This window comes from Adiantum capillus-veneris, chromosome 5 (genome assembly GCF_014529385.1).
Source record: "Adiantum capillus-veneris isolate H3 chromosome 5, ASM1452938v2, whole genome shotgun sequence".
NCBI lineage: Eukaryota > Viridiplantae > Streptophyta > Polypodiopsida > Polypodiales > Pteridaceae > Adiantum > Adiantum capillus-veneris.
In genome coordinates, this window is record NC_140935.1 from 98,630,538 (window position 1) to 98,653,420 (window position 22,883).

General features: G+C 39.2%; 1 pseudogene; it reads right to left on the bottom strand.

The window, feature by feature from the left end:
- Positions 1-21,809: 21,809 nt before the first annotated feature.
- On the bottom strand, positions 21,810-22,638 carry LOC147457800 (2-C-methyl-D-erythritol 2,4-cyclodiphosphate synthase, chloroplastic pseudogene; annotated as a pseudogene).
- Positions 22,639-22,883: the final 245 nt, after the last annotated feature.

Below are 22,883 nucleotides of genomic sequence, written 5' to 3' on the forward strand. Positions count from 1 at the left end.
GAAAGATTAGGCTAATTACCGTTTAAGTTAATCAACTAGAGCTTAATCTCTAGTGCTTGCTATGTAGCGGTCTCTCTAGATGAGAGAGTGTGTGTCAAGGCTCTGAGTCTGTGTAAAATTGTGAAGCAAGGGTGATATTTATAGGTTTCTAGGCACTCACAGGCTGGAAAATGTTAGAAACTTGCATCCCAAGCAGCCTAACAGGTCAAAAAATGCCCCCTGTTGCTAAATATAGTATGGGAAAGTTCATCAATACCCCACACAACCCCCCTCAGCTTCCAGAATCGATTTTTACTATTTTCATTGATTTTTAATGATGAAATTGGAAATATTAGTAATTTCTACAACCTTAGGATAAGAAAGTCTGTGTTAATAATAATTACTGAAACCATCCAGTTTTTCTTAACTAATTGAATTCCTAGTGTAACCTTTCAGGGCCCGTAACTTTTCCAGATTTTATCAAAATTCTGTTCCGAAAATTTCTAGCCTAGGGTTTGCTGTGCTTAAGATTCCAGAAATACCAATATTTGCTACGGTCGGACAATTTTACATCACTTTTTTCAATAATCATATCACTTTGATTAAGCTTTATACAATCCTTAGGTTTCAAAAATTGGAAACCTTACAATCACCCCAACTTAAGAATTTGAGATGCCCTCATCTCAGCAGAAATTGGAAAAATCTTTGAGAACAGAAATTCATCTTCCCAAGTGGCATCTTCGAAGGTTAACCTTTCCACTTTACCAAATGTTACTGATTACTCTAAGAGTTCTTTCTTGTTTTTGGTTGGAGTTGCTTGCTAGTCAAATTTTCCTCAAGAAATTCTTAGTATTGAGCCCATCTTAAAAACCTTACAAGCCATTTGTATCATCTCAAAAACCAGGTTGAATCAATTCCATAAAAGATCCATATATCCACCTTGTCAACATGAAAGCGCTCAGTCTAACTGACCATTCAGAGAAATCAGCGTTCGACAAGTATCATGTATTTCAGCTTTGCTAATCTGAACGCGCTCGGCATGTTCTTGCCATTCTGAGCAATTTGCGTTCGGCACAAGCTTCCACCATTGCACCAGAGGTACCCCCTCTGAGATCTAACTTGGTTGACCAACAATATGCAAAACGGTTTTAAGAAGTATCATACCAAGAGTTCTTTCCGGATTCCTATTAGTCTCGTACCTTAATACTTTCATATCTGGGTCATTCTCACAGGGAAGTTATCATATGCACAAGAATGTGAGTTGGTTTCTTGATAACTACCTCATTTCTAAGATTCGAATTTTTCCTTCCTAACAAGAACCTCTTTATTATTTGCTAGATCTACCCTTAATTTCTTGATTAAATACTAACTTAACTTTAGATTCATTAAGTAATTTTTGGAGAAGAAAGTCATGTATACCATTACAATATATAAGTAACTTAAGTTTTTACATTTTGATTTATAGTGGTTTACAAAGCTCTAAGATTGCTAACTATGGACAAGCGAGTGGCTCTTTTATCTTTGTTATTCATAAGGTTGGTTCTCCTATGATTGCATAAGATCTGGCTCCTCTTGCTCTTCCTCTACCTCGTCCTCCATTTCTACCTCCTCGTACATTATCTCCTTGAGTTTGAGGAATGGCTCTAGCAGTAGTTTGAGGGTTTTGCTCTTCAGGACAATTATTTCTATAGTGCCCCATTTAACGTTTGGGAAGGTCTGCTCCAGGTTAACTACTGCAGCTAGTCCACGTTGTTGGTATCCTTGGTTGAAAGTTCCCCTGGCTGGTCCCCTAAAGTTAGGTTCCTTTGGCTCCAAGAGGCTTAGCCCTGAGAAGGGAATCCTGTATTGATGTAGGTCTCATGGCTTCGAGAGGTGTACGCAGGGGTTTGTTGAGGCCTTGACAAAAACGGGCAATTTGTTGCTCCATGGTCATTTGGGGAGCATAGCGTCGTAAAGACACGAAATTGGTGTAGTACTCCTCTAATGAAAGTCCTTGTTGGCATAGACCAAAGAACTCGTTCATTTTGATAGCGTGATGTGCAAGTGGGAGATAACATTCTTTGATTGCCTGCTTCATTTTCTCCCAAGATGGACTACTCGTGGAATTATCTCTGTAGTGTTGCTTCCACCAAAGTTTGGCATCTCCGCTGAGACGGAACATACCCAACATTGTTTGGTTTTCTAAGCAGTTCCTGCAGCTTTGAAATAGTCATCCATAGCATCTAACCACGCTTCGGCATCACGCTCTAAATTGGGTCCCTCTCCCTTGAAAGTAGGGAGTTGAACTTGCTTTAGTAGTAATTTTTCCTCTTGACTAACAATATAAAGGCTATTTACGCAAGTATTTCCCTGAAATTGAATTAGTGGAATTTAGTACCAGATGAAATCTTTCTTACTTATGCTTTTACTTATCTCATACTCAAACTTTTGCACACAGGATGACGACAATTATCAACCCATAAACAAAACTGCTTATAGCATACCCATGAGAACCATAGCATGTACAAGAGTTAATATAATCCATGAAGGTCCTACTATGTACAAGGGTGATGACAACCCTATACTAGAATCTTGTGGACTTTGGGTGGATCAGATATAGGATCAAAATATACAACATCTTTTGGTCCATTAAAACTAGGGCCTACACCTATGGGCCTAATTCTACTTGGATAGATTACTATACGCACCTAATCAAACACCCACTGATTTTGTGATACTTGGACATCATCTATTACAAGGGTTTCTTCTGAATTCTCCGTCCCAACGAAAAAATATACTCAATCACTTGAAGATCTTCGGCCCATTTGAGTTTCTTCATATTTAGTTCTAAACCTTCTAATTCTCCCGCATCAATGAAGAAAATTCCACCAAATCCTGACCACTTGATTCTCCAAGTGGAAGGAGAAAATCTATTATCTAGACATTTCAACACGTTTTTTCGCATTGAATAGTCTCGGGATAAGCAATCCCTCATAAACCTAATTTTGAAATCCAGGAATTTGAAGTAGGTATGATGGAAATTTTCTTGCAAGGATAGGGATAATTCTCTCTCTTCCTTCCACTCCGTCTTTTCAATTAAATACGTTTTTAATTGAATTAGACAAAGATCACTTATTTCAACCTAACGCCTTAAAATTTTACCTAGGTCCAAGACTTTAATTAACACAGGCTCTGATACCACTTGTAAGATCCCCAACCCGCCTACACCAAGATTGGGATGGGATCCCTGACAAGTCTCTAGGTTTGCTAAAAATTAGAATCTCCAAACAAGAAAAATCCAAGGAATAGACCTTTACTATTGACAATGGCTTGGGTCTATAGCCTTAGAAGAAGACGTAGTCCTGTCTTGCAGTGAAAACGAGACAACGTAATAAAAGTCCAAAAACTATTTCGGCCCTATAACTTCCACGAATTTGGGCTAAGGTATCCTCAAACAACTCTTTTTTTCCCCTAACAGATGTGAGGGCACAGCCGCTGGTGGACTCCTCTTCAAGTGAAGAAGTTTTCTAAACGTTATTAATGCACGGGGATGGATAGTTACCTGACTAATCAGGTCCACCCGTCCATGATTGACAACCTTAGTCAATCCCTACTTACCACCCCGCACTCACACATGATTCTTTTGTTATGTTTATCCTTCATAACAGGATTTTATTAAAACAGCCCTTGAAAACAGTATTGAAAACATGACCAGTACTCTTCTTGTCCCAAGACCACCTAAGGGTGGAAAAAAAAACGTCACCCATTTCTTATTCATAATCCAGAGTAGGGATTGACAACCTTAGTCAATCCCTACTTACCACCCCGCACTCACACATGATTCTTTTGTTATTTTTATCCTTCATAACAGGATTTTATTAAAACAGCCCTTGAAAACAGTATTGAAAACATGACCAGTACTCTTCTTGTCCCAAGACCACCTAAGGGTGGAAACAAAAACGTCACCCATTTCTTATTCATAATCCGGAGTGGATAAATCCCCACCCAAGGTTCCGGGTGCCCATACACCAAACCAGTTGCCCATACAACCGGGCGGCTCCCCTAGGATAAAAGACGGTATCCTAACTTATGTAGAAACATCAAGATATGACACGGAGTAGAAACTCATCGTTCATGGGGGTAACCGACTTATCCGTGACTGAAAAGCTATCATTATCATCAAAATATACAAAGGATTCGGAGGAGTCTTGAGACAAGTTGTCTTAACACTAGGTTTGTGTTTGAGCATTCTATAAAATTGGCCCTAGGATTGTCTATTTTTCAAGAAACCATGATTATAGGATACCATTGAGATCCTATGACATAAGAGGAAAATTATAGTATACCATTTATTCCAAAAAAGTGTAAAATTAAAAATTATAATTTTCTAAAAATAGTAAGAAGCCACAAAACGGGCTTTTCAATTTAGCAGCATACACATGTTTGAAGCGTAATACAAGTCGGCCGTTTTTTTCTAAAAATACTCTATGCATAGATTCTCATTGTATATACATACATATATTTTTCAAAACAATTTCAATGTGCTTTGAAGGTTTTTAAGGGGTCTACATGGGGTATCAAAGTTTTTGAGTGATTTTTGTTCGATTGTACCTAAAAGATGGCTCTTAAAAAATAATAATTTTACATGAAACTATTCATTTTCATTTTTTTTCAGCTCCCCACATGCCTTGAGAACAAAGCCATGAAAGGGTTTGATGAGGTTTTTTGTGTCCCATGAGAACGCGAATTTACAAAAAAGTTTCTTATAGCCATAAAAGTGGCTCATGCTCACACAGCCCTAGTGTTAAGGATGATCAACCATATCCTTCCTAGTTCAACCAATTTTAACCCAAACAATTCTTTCCTACATTGTAAACAATGCACGTTGGAAGTTACCCTCCTTTTTTGGTCAATTATTAATTTTTTAATTCTTACTCACTCCTTACATATGCAATGCTAAATTAAAAATGAACTTTAAAAGATTAAATTGAATAAAATATAAATCCACCTCGGGCTGCTCGGCCATCTGCTGCTACGCTGGAGCCTACAAACTCTTCTCCGTCGGCCTATAGCTAGGCCCAACCTCATGGGCATTAGTGCCTTTATTTCTTTTGCTGCTAATATCCTCTTCCTCGGTAAGAGAATTTCCTCTAATTCTCTTTGGATCCATTTCGGCAACCTTATAAAAAGACTTAATCAATTAGACGTTTAATTGAACAATTTCTTTTCTTTCTTTTTACCCAAAAATAAGGATTTTTGGAGTAAGTAAGTATCCTTGATAGTTAATCGGATGAGATATTTCTCTAGTAACTTCCTTGTACTATAAGTAATTTTTCCCATAATTACCATTTAATTTGGGAAGCCCTTTAACTAGGTTTATCCTTAATCTATATTCCATTTTAGCCTAAGTAAATTATAAATTTCTATCGGCTAATGGATTAAGTAACCCTAAATTGCAATTGAATATGTTCTATCTTTAGCAATTTTCATAAATTTGATTTATAACCTTTCCCTCATATACTTATGGTCTAATTTAGGTAAAATTTTTTGATAGTAAATTGTTATACTAGGTAATTTTCCCAACCTTCAATATTGATTTGAACCTTAGGTGTTTATTTGGTAATTAGGTAAATTAATTATCTAAGCTTGACATTTATTATGGATTCCCTAACATGTAATTAACCTTTCATAAATAACTCAAAGCAATTTGAATCAATTTACTAATTTCTCCCTTTTAATTTGTCCTAAAAATAGAGCATTTTTGCTAAAGTAACTAGGTAGATTAATTATCTCAGCTTGACGTAATTATCATGGGTTTTATAACATGTATTAACCTTTGATAAATAACTCAAAACATTTCGAATCAATTTTATTATTTTTCCCTTTTATTTTCTCTAAAAAATAGTGTAATTCTGCCCCATTAATTATGAAAATTACTCAAAAAATTATAAGATAATTTTCCTTGCTTAATGACTGTCTAATCCAGCTTTCATAATTATCTCAACTTAATTAATATATTTCCCATTAATTTATGGTTAATTTGGATAATTTCAGTGCTAATATGATAGGATAATTAATTAGCTTAATATTCCCAAGCTTCATTACAATAATCAACAGGAAATAGATTAATCTAGCCTTGCTAATTAAAAAGGATTAAGATAATTACCATTTAAGTTAATCAACTAGAGCTTAATCTCTAGTGATTTTTGCGTAGCGGTCTCTCTAGACGAGAGAGAGTGTGTAAAGGCTCTGAGTCTGTGTGAAATTGTGAAGCAAGGGTCATATTTATAGATTTCTGGGCACTCACAGGTTGGAAAATGGCAGTAACTTGCATCCCAAGCATCCCTACAGGTCAAAAAACGCCCCCTGCTGCTAAATCTAGTCTGGGAGAGTTCATCATTATCCCACACAGCACCCCTCAGCTTCTAGAATCGATTTTTATTATTTTCACTGATTTTTAATGATGAGAATTGGAAATATCAGTAATTTCTAGAACCTTAGGATAAGAAAGTCTTTGCTAATAATAACTACTGAAACCATCCAATTTTTCTTAACTAATTGAATTCCTAGTGTAACCTTTCAGGGCCCGTAACTTTTCCCAATTTTATCAGAATTTTGTTCTGAAAATTTCTAGCCCGGGGTTTGATGCGCTTAAGATTCCAAAAATACCAATATTTGCTACGGTCGGACAATTTTACATCACTTTTTTCAATAATTATATCACTTTGATTAAGCTTTATACAATCTTTAAGGTTTCAGAAACTGGAAACCTTACAGGTTTAAGAGTATTTGTGAGTGCTTTAACTCAAATTTTGACATCAAACACTGATTGTCATGTATTAAGACTTTTTTGGGTGATCATATATTTGTGCAGAAGACAACAAGGGGTCTTTTTGATGGGAAAGTAACAAAAGATTTAAAAATATGGCATGTTTAACATCTCTTAGTCATTAAAGCAGCCAATAAACTTTTCAGAATTCAAGTTTCACAACAAACGTATATGTCATGGTATCGACATATGTGTAAAACAATATTGGTTTGATGCTAGTCACATTCTTCATTGTGATAAGACTCAATCTATTGAAAAAATGTAAGCTCACATTTAACTTCAAGTCTAACATGCCTTATGCTTATCTAATCTGAAAAAGCTTCACGCGAGCTTGGAAAAATCTTACAATAATGGTCTATCTTGACATTATCTCCATGCACCTAAAGATTGTAGCTTTGTGTAAGTGTTTATTGAAATGAACAATCATATGAAAAATTGAAGCAACATGAGTCCACATATATTTTGATTTAACACAAATCAATAGCATTATGAGTGGCACACTGGCATCTCATAATATAAGTATAAAAAATCATCTAGATACTCCGTGTTCAAGTTGTTCTTTGAAATGTTTCATTGTGTAATACCATACAACTTTACTCATCACATATATACTGAAGTAGGGTGGAATAGAAATTGTATAAACTAAACATTTATCAACTTGATTGATTAAGTATCCATTTTATATTTGACTATTGAATACAAGCTACTATAAGAAGCTACTCTTGTGGGTGGCTATCAAAATCCAATCTCTAGAATCGAGACCTAGTACAATGGAAGCTATCACCCAAATTTGTAGATAGTGGTATTTACACATCTTCAAGATCTAGTATGCATTATATAGCATGTGATATTCCAAGTAAATAGTTTGTGGTATAATTTCTTGGTAAAGGCTTCATTAGTGTGCTACAGCATTGAAGCTAACCAAGGAAAAGATTTCATTTGTATACGAGAACTCTAAATCGTACAATGTTTAGTCCACTACGACCATGATATTTGTGAGAATTTAGGATTTTTGATTTGTTCATTTTATATGATTGCATTTCCTTCTTGCTAGGTAGGTCCACTACTTTTGAATATTCATTGCTAGTAATAATGGACTTTTATGCATAGAAACCATCATATTTGTGACAAAAAATGGTCAATAATCATGTTCCCATCATCAAAACCTCACCCTAGTTCAAAAGTGGGAATTAGGAAATTCCCAAACTCTCCAATAAGGTGTTCTAAAAGCAGGTAAATGAGGAATTGTATAAGATTTTTCAAGTGGGTTTCATAAAGCCAATTGATCAAGCAGAATGGTTCACCTTTGAAATGGTCAATTGATTTTGATAAAATCACTGCAATTTAGAAACCAGTAGCAACTACCAGTTTGAAGGAATTTTCAAGGTTTATAGGACAAATTAAATGGCATAGTTGGTATTTTCAATATCCGAAAGATGTTAGTGCTGCTTTAAATCATTTCACAAACAAAGACATTGAATTTGTATACGGAGATGCACAAGAGAGGGCATTTTGTATTATAAAAAATATGTTAGTGGTTTCCCCTACTATCCAATGACCAAATTGGTAGTTACCTTTTCATGTGTTCGTGGGGACGCACCAAATATGGCGGTTGGAGTTTTTTTAATGCAAGAGGAGTTTTGGGGATGGTCAAATAGATTGAAAATAATTATGCAATTACAGAGCCAGAAGCTTTGAGGATGATTTTTTCTTTGGAAAAGTTTAGACATTACTTGCTAGGAAAGTAGGTGATCTTTCGTGTTTATCATCAAGAACTTATTTTCTTGGTGAAGAAGACAAATTTGGAATGAAGTCTTGCAACATGGATGCTTTTGTTGCAAGAGCTCAACTATATGGTGTTTCATACGCCTGGAAACAAACGTGTATTATATTAGTAGGTTGCATCATGATTAGGAGACATCTGGAGTGTCAGATCAATTTTTGTATGTAGAATCATTCATGTGGACAGACAATTTTTTTATAATTGGTATGATCAAATGTTGTAATTTTTTATAGATGGAATGTTTCCTTCTAAGATGACAATAGATTAGAAGAAGAAGTTTGTTTTGCAGAGTAGGCCATTTTTTATTACTACTAGAGCATTAATACAAAGAGGGAGCATATCAAATTATTAGGAGATGTGTTCCGGATGAGAAGCAAAAATCCATTTTACAGGAGGTGCATTATGGACCAGCTAGAGGACATGTTCTTGGAGAGATTACAGGAAGAAAGACTATGCAAGCAGGTTTATGGTGGCCATTGTTGCTTAAAGATGAACATCAATTTGCTAGTAGAGAATGTTTGCAGTGTGAAAAAATTGCTCAACCAACTCAAATGGAAAGATGCAGGATCACCCTGTGTTGCCACTTGAACCGCTTCAAAAGTGGGGATTGGACTTTGTATGTCCATGTAAGCCAAAAGCTAGTAGGGTAGGAGCAAGATACATTATGGTAGCGATAGATTATGCCACAAAGTGGGTAGAGGCAATTTTCTTGAAGGATAACAAAGCAGCTAGTGTACCTAGGTTTTTGTATATATAGATCATGACCAGATTTGGGTGTCCAATCTAATTGGTATCAGATCACGGTGTACACTATTTGTATTTATTTATTGAAGAGTTGACAACTAAGCATATGATTTTTCATAAGAAATCAACTCTGTATCATCCGCAAGCAGATGTACAAGCAGAAAGTACAAAAAGGTGTGGTAAGGATCTTGAAAAAGATTGTTTTGAAGAATAGGCTGGATTGGGATGACAAGTTGGATTCCACATTATGGTCATTCTGAACAACATACAAAGTAGCAACATGTATGACACCTTTCAAATTGGTTTATGGGATTGAAGTAGTTGTTCCAATGGAATATATGATTCCATGTTTAAGAGTAGTTGTCTGTTTGGTGGATACAGGCGCATACAGACGTATGCACACTAAACCCTGTGGACACTCTATTTTATAAAAAAAAACCATGTAATTCATCCTAAGATGAGTTTTAATCATGATGTGATTATACAATACCCTCTTTATTTCTCTGAGTTTACACCCTTGTAAGAGGCCGAATGGCCATGGGGAAGACCCCTAACTTTTAAAGTAAAAAACCCTTAGTTTCGAGAAAAGAGGTATCATTAGCTGGAGGAAGTAAAAAACGTGCACTGTGGAGGCTTCTTGTGACTACAACTTGTAATCTTCTTTTCTCTTGAGCGGGTAATCAGAATTCTATTCCGAATAGCACATTGCATTCCTTGTCTTTTGCTCTACAATCTAAGTGTAATCATTTCCAATTCTGCTGTGGTTCGCGATGTATTGTTTGTGACCTAAAAGCATTGATTTGGGGGTGAAAATGGTTGTTTTTTGGTGTTTTGAGCATGGATAAGTGTTTCTATGCTTAAGGAAGATCTTTCCAAGTACTTCTGTTTTAGTTTTCTAGACATCTTTTATGATGGATTGTGATTTATGTACCTTTCCAGATGGTGACAGAACTTGGTAGGATTGAGCCCATAAGTGTTGTGATACCTCTCCTTAAGTTTCGTGACATTTCGAATTCGTTTGGATACCGAAAACGCATGATGACGTTAAGTGGTGAGATTGGACGCATACTGATTGTCTAACTAGGAAGTGATTGATTTCCTTTTTTTGTAGAACGAGTAGCCCCTGAGTTTAATTTTGTGAGATTGACACTCTCATTAAGTCTCCGTGCCCCATCCCGAGTCGCTTCCTTGCATATTGACATTATGCGAGCTAGTACAAAAGAGCTATGCTGCAAACGTCCATCGTGACGATCCGCTAACATTAATGCTGCTGTTGGGGAAACCGATCCTTAGGTGGTGAGTGACTCAGTGTACAAGAAAAACAAAAATCTCCCTTCAAGATTTTGTTACCCGTTCCGCTTACCCATAGACAGTCAAGCACGTTGTCGTGCTGTGACACGTACATAGTGGGAACGCATGCTACAAGAGTTATCTTGTAATTTTTTAGATACATAGTTATATTTTCTATAATGTACATATGCATATTTAAGTATAATAATATGCTTTCTATCTCATCCTATTATCTATCTCAAGGGTAACCTATTCTTACTTTACCATCAGAAAATACTATGGAAAAAGCGTCAATAGCTCCGCCTCTTTAACTTGGGGCAAGAAGCATTGATTCTTTATTTCTACTATCTCATTATCATCTCAAACCTTAGCTAGATCCAATATCCAGGGTAAACTCCAATATATATATATTCTATGTATTTATATTTTTCTTATATTTCTTTCCTAAATAGGTACTAGGAGGGAATCAAATCCTAGTGGGACACTATGTGGCATGATTTCAAAGATACAATTATTTTAATGCATTATTGCAAGCATGATTACAAAACTTTTTCAAGGAGCAATGTCATGCTTTCATATGGCATGAGATGTCCTTTGGAATCAAATGAAAGTCTAGGCTAAGGGGACCACAGGAAGACTTTTGCTGCCAGAAATGGATCCTATTTTGATGAATTTTTTACACAAGGTTCCAATCCAAATTGGAAAATGCATATAGAAAGGAAGTCATAGGTAATGAGCTGAAGTTTCTGCCCATATTTTTACTTTTTTATTTGAAGCCACGGTTGAGGAGATATAATCAAAATATTGGACCCCAGTCTGCCCACATCATACAGGAACAACTCATTTCCAACTTTTCCTATTTCTATTCACACTGGCTCTTCTCTTCTTGTGTAAACCCTTGTGGGTTCCCTTCACCTATAAAAGGGGACCTCTTCTTCCTTGAAAAAAACTCAATTATTCAAGCCATTGATGAGAGGAATTCATGAGGGAGTGTGTAGTAATGCTTAATTGTACTTAGCCATTAACATAAGCCTAAGCCTACACTTTCTCCTAGAAGAAGACTAGCCTTGAAAATAACTCAAGTATTCAAGCCATTGATGAGAGGAATTCATGAGGAAGTGTGTAGTAATGCTTAATTGTACTTAGACATTAACATAAGCCTAAGCCTACACTTTCTCCTAGAAGAAGAGTAGCCATTCTTGCAACAAGCTAACCTTGGAAGATCAACTCTAATCAAAGAAGGTCTTGCACTTGGTGTATCAATCAAAGTGGAATTCTCCACTCTTCTTATCTCTCCCCATCAATAATGGTGCCAAAGGGTTTGTCAAGTAAGATATGTTCTACATTGATGTTTTCTTGATTTCTTGTTGTTTTCTTTTCATCTCTAATCCAACATGTATATATATCTAATCTCGTCTCCTTAACCAAACCTATCTCTCTCATTCTTATCAATTCATCCTCTCTACAAATTCTAGGTTCTCTTTGCTACAGGTACATCTCTCCCCACAATATCCTTATTGCCTACGGGCAAGAATAGGGCTTGGGAGGGAAACTTCTCATCTCTTCACTTCTCTCATATCTACATTTCTCACATACTATTCTAAATGAATAACCCACATGATGATAATTTCTATCTCTTTCACTTTGTACGATCTATTAGAATTAACGTATGGATTAGCCGTAAAATATACTTTCAACAACCTATAGTGTTTCTCTTTGTCCCAGAAAGGCTCAATAAAAACTTCTATCACCGCATCCCATCATACTACCTCTCATAGACTATAACTTTTCTTTTGACGTATGCGTACTTATCTTGCTATGAACCAAGAGGATTTGTACACACAATTAATCCCAATCACTAGAAAAAATATATATATTATGGTAAGCACAAAACTACAATTCCAAAGAACAATTCGTAGCCTATTTGGTCAGCCAAGATTGAATGCCATTGACTCATCTATTAACCCTTTCATATTACCCATGATATGATATGACCATAGCCTTGATGTTTTCATCTTTGTGTTGTTTTGACATTCTCTTTTGTGTTCTCTCTTTGTGTGTGTGAGTGCAAGAGAGAAAGAGTGGGTCTTCTTTGATTGCACTTATTTCCAAACCCTAGTCTTCATGGCATCTATGGTTTAACTCCTTCATATAGTTTTTGTTGTGTTCTCTCACAAACTCTCATAGCCATAAGCCCGGTGCTTTCCTAGCAAGACCGCAAATTTCTCGACAACGTAGACGTAGGTTTAGTGCTTGATATAGACTGGAGTCCAAGACTAGCCAGTGCTATTCCTTAAGAGAAAAGAAACTGTGAGTGAAGTACAAGATAGTATTTTATTCTTTGATTTTTCACATGCTTGGAAAGGGTTGTTCCACCACACACATTGTTGTTATTTCCGTACTGTCAAGTTCAGTTATGTTTGTATATTCATTTCAGTTATAGGAGTAGGTTAAGAAACAAATTACACCATCAGTTGTGGCCAAAAGATCAAGGAAAAAACTGTCAAAAACCTTATTTTGGTGTTGAAGACCATAACTTTGAAAAGTTGAAGAAGTGACGGTCAGAACTTTAAAACTGGACAAAACCTAGTAAAACTTTCAAGAAGGGGATAAAAAAACTTGTTGGAAAAGACTGTGGCAAAAACTTCCAATTTGCCTGTCCAACATGGATCGCGATCTGTGTACCTTTTTCGCAAAAGGTGCTAAAATTATTTCCTTTGCTTACAACAGGCTCTCAGACATCAAAACCTTGAGTTTGGTGAAAAAAAGAGGGCTAGAAGATCATAAAAATCAAAAGATTGGGGTGAGCATACCAAAACCTTGGAAAAAGGAAAACAGGGAAAACTGAACTTTTATTTGCCCAAATCCCAAAAGGGATGAGAAGTGGGACCAAGTAGAAGCAAGGAATCAACAAAACCAAATTTCATGCCCAGATTCTTCCCAACATGGATCGCAATCCATGTTCCAGGTAGATATCTCACAGTAAGATTTGACCAGTGTACTCCTGATTACTAGTTGAACAACTTTTCCAAAAGGATCCTAGACAAAAAGTGAAAAAAGCTGGTCAAAATACCAGAAAAGGAGTGGTTTGCAAAAAACCGCAATTGGACACAAAATCCTGCTTCTCACTTGCAAAAAACTGATCAAATCCAAAAAGACTTGGGAAATAGCATCATCATACCTTGTGTGATTAGCTCACAAAGTGTCAGTCCAAAATCTTGCCAAACATGGATCGCGATCCATGTACCTTTTTGGAAGTTTGAGCTGATAAAAGACAAGTAGGGAAGTGGTAACAATTGGAGCACTTTATCCTAAAGGACCCTTATCAAAAAAATTCAAAAAGAGGGAAAAAGGTGGCAAAAATCAGATCAAGGGGGAGACCACTGAAATAAACCTTAAAACTAACTTTTGTTTGTCCAAAAAAGCTTTAAGGCATTCAAAAATCATATAGTCAGCATCACTAGGCCAAGGACTAGCTGTGGGACAAAATTCAATGTATTTTGACACAAAGAAACATGGATCGCGATCCATGTTCCCTTGACACAAATTGATACCAAACTAGTACCATAGCTGGAGGGCATCACAGAGAGTCTAGTGGTACTTCTAGAGTTGAAATTGGATACAAGAAACCATTCCAACAGCTCAGAACTGACAGAAGCTCAGGCAAAATGACAAAATTAGCGTGGCCTCCAATCCAGAGATTCATTTCTAAAAAAATTGGTACTAGAAGACCTCTTAGTCATGTTAAATCTGATGTTAGTAACAAAAGTTCAACTGGCTTCTGAACATGGATCGCGATCGATGTACCTCTCAGTCAAAACAGAGACAGAAACTTACCATACAAGGAGTTAGTTCATAGCAACCTGGTCCTTCTTTCAAAATTGAAATTGATTAAAATTGTGTTGAGGTTGTGTAGGGAATTGTGTGCTAAGTTTTGTCGAAAGCAAGAACTAACAAGAACAGTTGTAAGCTTACAGCTATCAAGAAAATTCTTGACAGGTTGCAGGTACTAGAAGATACTACCCAACAAGAAAGATCAAACGGGAGATTCAAACTATTTAATGAGGTAACTCGGTTTGGATTTTTATTACCAATTCTTCATGAATCTGTGATTATGAAGATTGTACCAGAATAGGAACCCCAACATCTTTGATCAAGGCAGTAATCACTCGATGGAAGAAAGTGTGAATCAGAGACCGTTGTCGCCTTTGGAACCCATTTTAGAGGAGAGTTTCTTTGACACTACCTCGGAGAGATCATACGGCCTCATGATTGAAGATTCTAACAAGTCAAACCCTAAGGCAACATCTTCAATGGGTGTAGGTCCTTCTCAGCCTACATCTAATGTGAAATTGTTGTATTTGAAGTTTCAATTTGAAAATGTGCTTAAAGCGAAAATCTATAAGGATGGAATGGACCGCTACTGTGTTAAGTTGGAAAAGAAGCCGAGCGAGTTCAAGGACTTTGTAGATGTTGATTATGAAGGGGATAGATATTTCGACCGAGAGGGAATGATGTACCTAGTAGTTCATAACCCTTTTATCGTGGATAAATGGGGAATGACCGGCACCAAGGACAAAGGAGATAATGAGATGGCCGATGCACCACCCAAAATGGAGAAAGAAAATGCGGTACTGAGACGCACCAATGAGACAGAGCACCTTAACACAGAAAACACATATGTGGGGATTTATAAGTTCAATAATGGAGAACAAACACTCTATTACAGATGTGATGAGCCCCGCATCAAAGAATTAACAAACTGGAAAAACTTGTATGTTTACACGTACACGGAGGGCAGAAGTATTCAGGTGGTCATAATGGACAAGTATGGCCGAAATTACTCTCCAATAGATCGGAAGGAGGTAGAGAGATATACATATTTTGGAGGACCACTCCACCAATGCTATGTAAATTAGGAAGAGGTAAAAACCATGACTACTCACATCAGACCTGAGACTGTACATGAGAGCCCCTTGAGAACCAGAGTGGAGGATTCTTATGGGACATGCACAATTTCCAAAAACAGAACCTTTAGGATTGACGGCATCTAGGGCTTCCATGAACACACATAGGGGCAATACTGTTCCTGAATTCACTTACACCACTGGAATCCCTCTGAGTATTACACGAGATCGACTTGATGAACGTAGAGGAGATTATGAACCTAGAGAAGCCACACCAGGGGGACCAGGAGTTGTTAGAATGGTTGCAGAGGCCAGGCGGATGCGACCATCTCAGGTGGAAAAATTCTTACCCAGAAATTATAATGGATCAGGAGATTCATATGAACATGTTTCAATCTTCAAACAAGTATTGAGAGCGAAACAGGTAACTGATTCCCACACTCAATATGAAGGATTTGGGTTGACATTGGAAGGTACTGCCCTGACTTGGTTCCAAACATTAAACAGATTGGAATTCTCAAGTATTGAGCAACTTCTCCGAGAATTCGCTGAGGAATTCTCAAAAAGAGGGATCAATCATAACACTGTCTCCCAGATCTATGCATTTAGGCAAAAGGAAAAAGAGAAAGTGAAGGAATCATCACTTTGTTTTAAGCAATACATAGAAAGATTCCCTGCTTGAGACTACCTCAGGATGAAAGACTATCAGTCCTCTTCATAGAGGGATTGTGAAATGACACGCTCAAAAAGGACTTGCACCTGAAAGCATATGTAACCCTTTGAGAAAGTCACGAAAGAAGCGTTCTATCTTGTAGATAACTACAAAGCATATGGGGAGGTGACTGAAGACATAGACCAGGGACTAGTAGCACCTCTTCAACCACGAGTGAGTCCACGACAAAATTGGGAGGGCAAAACCCAATTGTGTCGGACGTTGATCAAATGATCGAGGAAGTGATCGGGAGGATAAACCAAGGAAACAGGACGAACCCGAACACACGACAACTACCCACCCGAAAATTCGATACTTATGGAGGAGATCATCCAACCCAGTGATGCAACCTTCAGCAAAGGCTAGGAGTAAACACACAGAGAATATTGAAATGGTGTGATATAGAACAAAAATGGACAAACCACGAAACTCACAAATGTTTGTATAATCGGAACTATGTTAAAGAGAGACAATACGGACCACATGGGGGGCAAAAAATTCCGCCCCCTCCAAGGTACCAAGTGGAGCCCAAACAACGCAATCTTGGTTCAGGAAAAATCTCAACCTGTGTTGGGACATCAACCTCCCTTACCCCAAGAAAATAGGGCTATGGTAAGGATAGTGCAACCCATAGAACCACCTTCTGATCAGAGTATGATGGATAATTCCGGAAGAAATTCCCGAGCCCTCATACATAGCACAACCAACCAAAAATCATTACTTGGTCGACAAGAATATGCTCATGTTTATGGCAAATCAGGGCTACAAACCCAGAGGCTACCCTCCTAGAACAAGACAACCGATGGGACCTCCACAAGCTTCTCCGCCACCTGCAGAACCATGCTATGAATGTGGCGGTGATCACTAGGCTAGAGTTTGTCCAAAAAAAGGAGAGTGGGTGAAATTTTTTGGATTCTGTGACGGATGCATGACCGACCATCTTATTCCACACTGCCCAAAAAAAGCCCGAAAACAAAGGAAAAGCAACCATGAACAAAAAAGGGATTGTGTCAACCTCAAGTGGATCAAAAACAAAACCAAACATTCCAATAAACGCGGTCACTAGAGCTCAAGCACATGAGGTAGCAAGGAATGTCCCAGCTAGTCAAACAGAGATAGACAACTTGTCTCTCCAAACCCCTAGAAAATCCTGGAAGGCAAAACGAAACAAGATGAAAGCCAAAAGAGAAAAGGAAAAAACGACATTGGAAACCAAATTGCTGAAAACACAGGAACAACTTCAAAGGGAAAGAGACCTTAAGGGCAATGACGGCCGGTTTCCAAAACGGTGACCACGAGAACTACACCCTAAGGAAGGGAAGGCATATTACCCAAAGAAGAAGAGAAGAAAAAATAAATAAACAAGAAGAGCTCTTGACCATTCACCATTCCCCCCCCTCTAAGCCTAACCACTAGCGGGGAGCCACCAGTTTGGCCACACTTCTCCATTATCGCTAGAAGACGGACTCTCTCTCCTACTGCTCGGCTCCGCCAAAATTCTCTCTCTCTCACTTACTCTGCCGCTGCATCACCGGGGCCCGGTGGGCGTATAAGACAATGGTGCCTCTGTCACACCCTCTGGCGGGCCACCGCAAATATTGTATATTCTCCCTCTCTCTCTTTCAAATATTCTTTCTCTCTCTCCCTTTGCTCATCGACACACTAGCCCCGAGGGGCCGCCATATGATATTCCTCTCCCTCTCTTGTCCACACCCCCTTCGGCCTTATACCCCCCCCCCCCCCCCCCCCCCCCCCCCCCCCCCCCCGCTTGTTTCTTCCCTAACCTTGGTGGGCCATCTCTCTCACCCCCCCTATCTTCACCTAGCTTTAGCCCTCTCTCTCTCTCCTGGGAGTGGTCCCGCGGGCCTTATATGATTCTCTCTCTCTCTCTCTCTCTCTCTCTCTCTCTCTCTCTCTCTCTCTCTCTCTCTCTCTCTCTATCTCTATCTTCTCTCTGCCACCCTATCCTCTCACCATCACTCATAACCCCCCCATTACCCTCTCTCACCTTATTTTCCCATGCCGGGAACCCGCCTTAGGGGGACTTTTAAAAAAATATATAATCTCTCACCCCCCTCTCCCGTTGACTAAGCTTGCCCCCCTTCCCCCCGTTCTTGGCTTCTGTTGGCCCGCCGCTCACGCTCGCCCTCGTGCACTCTGGACCCAGCCCATGGCAGGGGCCGATTGAAGCCCCATCACCCACCCCCCTATCCTCTCACCCCCCCTTCTTTCCCACACCCTCTCCCTCTCACCCACGGCTCCTAGCAGGCATCCCCGCTCATGTTCTCTCTCTCTCTCTCTCTCTCTCTCTCTCTCTCTCTCTCTCTCTCTCTCTCTCTCTCTCTCTCTCTCTCTCCCTCTCCCTCTCCCTCTCCGCAGCCAGCTTACACGCACACACGCAAGCGCCGCTTACCCGTTCACACACCCACCCACACACACACACACACACACACACACACACACACACACACACACACACTCACACATACACATACACACACACTCCCATCCCCCCCCCCCCCCCCTCTCACACCCCCGCTCTCCCCTCCACCTCTGCGTTGAAACAATTCCGAAAAAACAACAAAAAATATATATAAATATTTACATATATTTACACCCCCATTCCCACGCACGCATGCGCACACATATACGTATACGCACACACACACGATTATACATATATACACATACATGTTCGCACACTCATACATACATACACACACACACACACATATATGCACACACCACACATAAAATACAAAAAATTGAGGATCTTACGACTACGACACCATCAACAAAGGAGGACAACGCGGATCACGCGACACCGACAACAAAAAGAACAAAGGCATCCAAGGCATGCCCCGGCCGACCCCGAAAAGACATACGCAGTACATCAACACATTGGCAAAGCTGCCATTCACCGGCATCACGCGACCATAACACTATTTTCAGTAAACCGTGGGTTATTATCATCATTTTTCATTTTTCACCCAAGCCTTGTAAAATCCCCAGCTTGTAGATTTCCCTCTTTGTAGGTGATGGTCACAAAGGCCCACCTAGAAGTTTTCATTTTAAATATTTCCCAAGACAAAGCAAGGGTCAACCACATCGGGCCCACCGCCTTGCTTTGTCTCCCCGATTAGCTTACCCTAATCAAAACCGGATTACCGTAATCCAAGCAGCCAACACCTATACAGGGGGCAGTTCATGAGAGGTCAATATCGGGGGGGGGTTCATGAGAGGTCAGTACTTGGTAGAGTTTTAGTGGGGGGAATTGATACTATTGGCATCACGGGGAGGGGACTTGTGTGATGGTTTGTTTTGGGAATTGCACCATGTGAAGGGAGCTACGTCCACCTCTCGACTCCAACGGTCGATGCACACACACATACACATCTTGGTGGAAAGTTTCATATCATCGAGTCCTCTTTAGAGATCGCACCAAGTAGATTCACCATCTCTTCTCCCTCTCTCTCTCTCTATCACCACTATGTGTCACCTCGCCAGAAGGAAGGTCATTGTAAATACGGCAAGAAATAATTCTCCCTCACACCCTCGAGGGTTTTCATCATTTGTCAATGCTCTGTGTGTGTGTGTGTGTGTGTGAGTGTGTGTGTGTGTGTAAGTTTGCAGTGTTCACATCACCGTTCTCTGCGTACTAGCCGCTCAAAGCTAGGTGGTGCCCCCTGTTCTCTTTATCGTGACCGGCTCGAGGCGTGCCATCGGCTCTCGGCATTTTAGAGGGCGTCGGGGTTCTTGTCTCACTTTGCTCCCGTCATTTGGTGCCCCACTGAGAAGGGCTTCTCGGAAACCTTCAGTTTACAATGCTAAAAGTAACGCATACCATCAATCATGGACGAATGCCTGTAGGAATTCTCTAACTGGAGGACAGAAGAGGAGGAGACTAAAGAGGCACTAGCCGCCTTCATTGAAGTACTACTGCCAGGCTATAGTGTTGTTAGTATTCAAGAGGCACTAGCAGCCTTCACTGAAGTACTATTGCCAGGCTGTATTGTTGTCAGTATTCAAGAGGTAAGCTCGTTCTAACCACAAATTGAGAGCATTAGGTGGGAGGTGTATGAAGTGCTATCAGTGTTGTCAACCAAAACACACTCTCAATGAGTGCCAGCAACGAAGGCAACGAAGGGGCTGAAATCGTCTACATCGACATTCACTGCGAAGAAGTCATCCACATCAAAGGAGAAAAGAAAACGGTAAGGCCTCTCTTTCCTAAGGAAACTGCAATCAAAGTTATAACCTCTACTCCAAAATGGCCTAAAGGGGCTGCTCGAGCCAAAGGTAAGGAAAGGCTAAGCTATTCTGGAAACACATGATCTCAAAGGGAGAAGCATCTAGCCAAGCAAGTGCTTCAAGCTCAGAGAGCCGGGTCATACCCAGCTTGCCAAAGAGGAAGGCATCCGAAGCTAAGCGGCGGAAGGTCACCTACCGATTCGCACAACGCATGTGAGTACTGCTAGTCCACTTCGACAATCCTGAAGAAGAAGTGGTAAGGAGGTTCCCATGCCCTAAGGAAGAGTGGTTTGGTTACTGCTCTCGCTGTTTTGGAAGACGGGTAGAGGGTCTTCCTCCTTTCCCTATACAACTTATCCTGAAGAGTTCTACCAAACAACGAGCAAACTTATCCGAGCAAGCTCAGAACCGAGTAAAGTTATCAAGGGATCTACTCAAGTATATGTATACTTCTTCTCCAACGAGAGAGAACAGAGAGAGAGAGAGAGAGAGAGAGAGAGAGAGAGAGGTTTCTCTAAAACCAAACAATAAAACGGTTAGCCCCATTGCTAGCAAAAACATATTTTTTGGAAACTAAGAAATACTTTATGTAGAAAGTTCTATAAGTAAATGGACCATGTTTTGAACTTAGGTCACCATTATAAAAATCTAGTAATCATGATACATGTCATCAATTTTACTATTAGTATAAGTACCAACAAGTGCAAAGCATATTGGTTAGTGTGATATTTGTGCTCAAGCTCGGAGGGGGGGGGGGGGGGACTATGTATAAATTGTGTATATCATGTGTGTTTAAGGACTACTTTCTATAATCCCTTATCTGTGAATTTTTTACAAATAAAATACACCCTTTTTCTATTTAATCTGTAAATTTTTTTTCCAATTCCATTTTATGGTACCCTTATATATGTGAAAATGTGAGGAAAAAAGATATTTTATAACTCTTTTTGTTGCACTCATGGAGAGTCACATGATTATCAAGTGACCCCTCCAAGTATACGTGAAACAAAACACAAATTTACTAACGCATATATCATGTGATTGTGCATTTATTCTCTCAAAGTTCTTTCTCTTAAGGAAACTCTCTCTTAGGCTCTTCCCTTCCCTTCCCTTTAGAGTAGGACTTCAAGACTCATCAAAAGAGCTATGAGGTCTCTTGTGGAATGTTCCTATGGCTTAAAACGTCTCTTCCTCTCTCTCTCTCTCTCTCTCTCTCTCTCTCTCTCTCTCTCTCTCTCTCTCTCTCTTTGAGTCATTGCTTAATCAACTATTAATCTATAAACATGAGTAGCTGCTAAAGCCTGCAAACCTTTATTATACGTCATTTGTTTTAGGTTATTTCTTCATTAGTAACACAATAGCGTGGGAAACAGTGCTATGATTCTCTCCCAAGCTATTGACCTTTTCATGGATTTTGGCCTTTATATTAACTATGTAAGGATCTATGTCTAACATCTCATAGAGGTTCAATTTTATGGCCTCCTTATGGGGACTCAAGTTTGGCCTTCGTAATATGAGGGTGGAATCCAAATTGACCATAGTATATCTCACATCATGCATCAATTGAACAACTTCTTTCACGAATATTGAGGATACGACTCCTTTCCATTTTGAATTATTGTTTGGAAAAATATTTTAGATGTCACAAAGGATAGAGCATCCACCACCCAATGGAAAAGCACATCACCTTTAGAATATACTTCACATCCTTGGTCATGTGGAAATTCATGCAACTACCAATTATAAGAGTTAAACTCGGCTCCAATCTGTGAAGATTAAAGCCATACCCTACTCTAAAAAGTAGTACAAGAGCCTTCTTCACATCTGGAGCAACAATTTCAACAAGAGGGGAAGCCGCTGCAAAGACTTTGCATATTAATTTGTTTGCGACAAAATTTAGTCTGTTTTGAGCTTGTGTCTGCACAGGATAAGGTGGTATGAAAATGTTGCTAGCTACATGAGGAAAAAAGGGCTGCATCATATTGACAACGCGCTGTATAAGAGATGGTCATGTCCGTCCACCAAGAAGAATGCTGCTAATCGAGAGAAGATGCTTACCTTCTAGTGATGTGATCATCCAAAAGCCATTGACCCTCCTCATCATACCTGGATTTTCCAAAAATAAAGAGGAGGTATGAGCTAAGGGATCGTGCTTGAAGCGCATAGTGACAGAGTAGACTCGTGATCAAAAGAGAAACCTCCCTTTGGAATGTTGGGTGATGATGCAATTGTCATCTTTGCTATGGTCGATTATATGCACCCTATGCAACGATCGGGCCTCTAGGTTTATCTTTGGTTTGCACTCATGATAACAAATCCATCTCGCGAACAACAATAGAATACTCTGTGGTACATAGCCGTTGAAGGTTAGTGACAATAGACGTAGCATGTAGGCACTATTTAGATCTC